At 34.1% G+C, this 2530-nt stretch overlaps 1 pseudogene; it reads left to right on the forward strand.

The window, feature by feature from the left end:
• The first annotated feature begins 1503 nt into the window (after positions 1-1503).
• On the forward strand, positions 1504-2530 carry LOC116422908 (annotated as a pseudogene).

Below are 2530 nucleotides of genomic sequence, written 5' to 3' on the forward strand. Positions count from 1 at the left end.
GGATATGGACCAGAGCTATAACATATTCTATCTCCACAAGGATGAGAGTCAGAGTAAAGCTTGAACAGTTTCTCAAGAAAGCACTATTCACCTGCAGGAGAGTTTTCCCTTCCCAAGATCCTTGAAGATACTACAGCAGCACAAACATGGCTAGAAGGCTGATGGTCTTTGACTGCAGAGCAATCTCTCTGATGTTCTCTCTGCTTTTCTTCTTCTTGCTTCTACAGCTGCAATTCTCTGTGAACACAAAGCAAGGGACTTCATGACTCCTAGAAAGGACTTTTGGCCCCACATAGTCCAGAGATGGGGATCTTACTGGAGGATTTTTTCCTTTACTTATAAAACACATTTATGCATTGGAAAATGTTTTGGTTTCATCCTCAATACAATACTAAAGACTATCAATAAGTACTTGTTCTATTTTGTTTTTTAAAAAACTTTTTCAATTATCCAGGATTTTTTTTTCTGTATTAACTCCAATATCCCATTGGGGAAAAAAAGAAAGAAAGAAAATTCCCTGTAACAATTAAGCATGACAAATCAAAATAAATTCTCATAGTGGCCAAATCAAAGATGAGTGTCTCATTTTGCTCATCAGTCCATCAGCTTTCTATAATGATGTGGGTACTTTATACATAATCAGTCTTTTGCAATCACTATGGATTGTTGCATTGCTCGGAGGTCTTAAGTGTTCTGGAGAAGTTTGTTTTTTACAATATTGTTGTTAAAGTATAAATTGTTCTTGTTTTTTTTAATTGTCATAGTACATAAGTCTCTACAAGTTTTCTGATGTTTCTACAAAATCATGTTGTTTCCTTTTCTGCAGCATAATAGTATTCAATATACATATATATCCCATAATTTCAATATCAATATCCCATAATTTGTTCAGTTATTCCCTAATGAAAGGGCAACTTCTTCATGTCCTGATCTTTGCCATTACAGAAAGAAATGCTACATTTTAACTTACAAATAAGTCCTTATACTTTTTTTTTACTCTTTCAGGAATTGTTTACTCAAAATATATCTATAATTCACTAAAGTTTTGACTACAAATAGAAACTGCTTTCCAGAATGCTAAAAATAATTAATAAATCTATCACTAATATAATAACATGACTGTTACATCATATCCCCATACACATTTCTCTCTTTTACAGTTAATTATGCCAATCTGGTGAATATTAGATAAAGATTCCAAGTTGTGTGGATTTTTAAAAATTACAATGTTCCCATTTGGAGCATTTTTTCACATGTCTTTATTTTGGATTCCTTACCTTAGTAACTTTCTTTTTAAATTGTATGTAATTCATCAAATGGAAAATGGCACTTGTTCTTACAGACATGAAACAATTTCTTCTATATTTGGAAAAGACATTTTTAAAAAGAAATAAAAACATTAATTATTAAGCATCTAATACTTTCAAGTCCCTGCGTTCAATGGTAAGGATACAATGAAGCAAAAAGACAGAAAACAAATTAGTTTCAGCTTGTGAAGATTCGAGGAAAGATACCCATCAGGTGGAGAGCTAAAAGGATCAGAAAATATGAAGGGAGATATTGAGAAAGAGTCCATTCTAGATAGGGGGGATAAAGAGTAGGTTCAAATGTAGAGTAATAGAATGGGGGAATCTTTTGCTACACTAAACTCATTAAAGTGAAAAAAGGTTCATGTTTGGTTTCCATTCAGATGAGCTATGGTTTCTTTGATCTAGTTATGAGTGACCCACTTCAGTTTCCATCTGTTATCACTTGGCCCCCAGAGACACTTTCTAACCATTGACATGGTCAGATCAATATGATTTCATTTCAAATGGACCTGGGTGGGTCTTGTTGCCTCAGGTGATTCAAGAAGTGAGAAATTCTTCAGGAGCCTTCAAGAAAAAATGGTCAGAAGTGATGCTTGTGTGGCCTTTATAGAAAAGATCATCACTAGTCAATCATTAAAAGAAAATATGAATCATGTTTTTGTGTAGAATATATTAGTTTCTGCAGCAAAGGTGATTATATTTTATGGAGATACAAATTCACTTCTGAGCCTGATATTTATGACAGAGTCTGATGTTATTATAACAAGTGTGTGGATCACCAACAATCACTGAGATAGTGCCAAAAAAACACCTGGTTATATCTATTTTAATCATTTCCATCAACTTTCAGATGAGACAAGTAAGATTCCTGGATTCAAACATTTTCTGCAAACCACTAATCCTGCCAGATAGCCAGAGGATATTTTCCTTAAGAATTTTTAGAACTCAGTTTTTGGATGTCCATATAAACATGGAAAGGAAGAAGAATGGAGATCTGTTCATCAAATGTCTCCATAGATACACTCCACTTAAACTATTTAGACAGCACTATGTCTGACCAGAGTTACACTGTCTACACTGCTGTGTATGCTGTGGCCTGGGCCCTTCATGAAATGTTCTTTATGAGATCAGAAATGGAATCCAATATAGATGGAGACAACAGAATTGTTCACTACTGAAAGGTGTAGTGTCCTACACACACACACACACACACACACACA

This window comes from Sarcophilus harrisii, chromosome 3 (genome assembly GCF_902635505.1).
Source record: "Sarcophilus harrisii chromosome 3, mSarHar1.11, whole genome shotgun sequence".
In the NCBI taxonomy this organism is placed as follows: domain Eukaryota; kingdom Metazoa; phylum Chordata; class Mammalia; order Dasyuromorphia; family Dasyuridae; genus Sarcophilus; species Sarcophilus harrisii.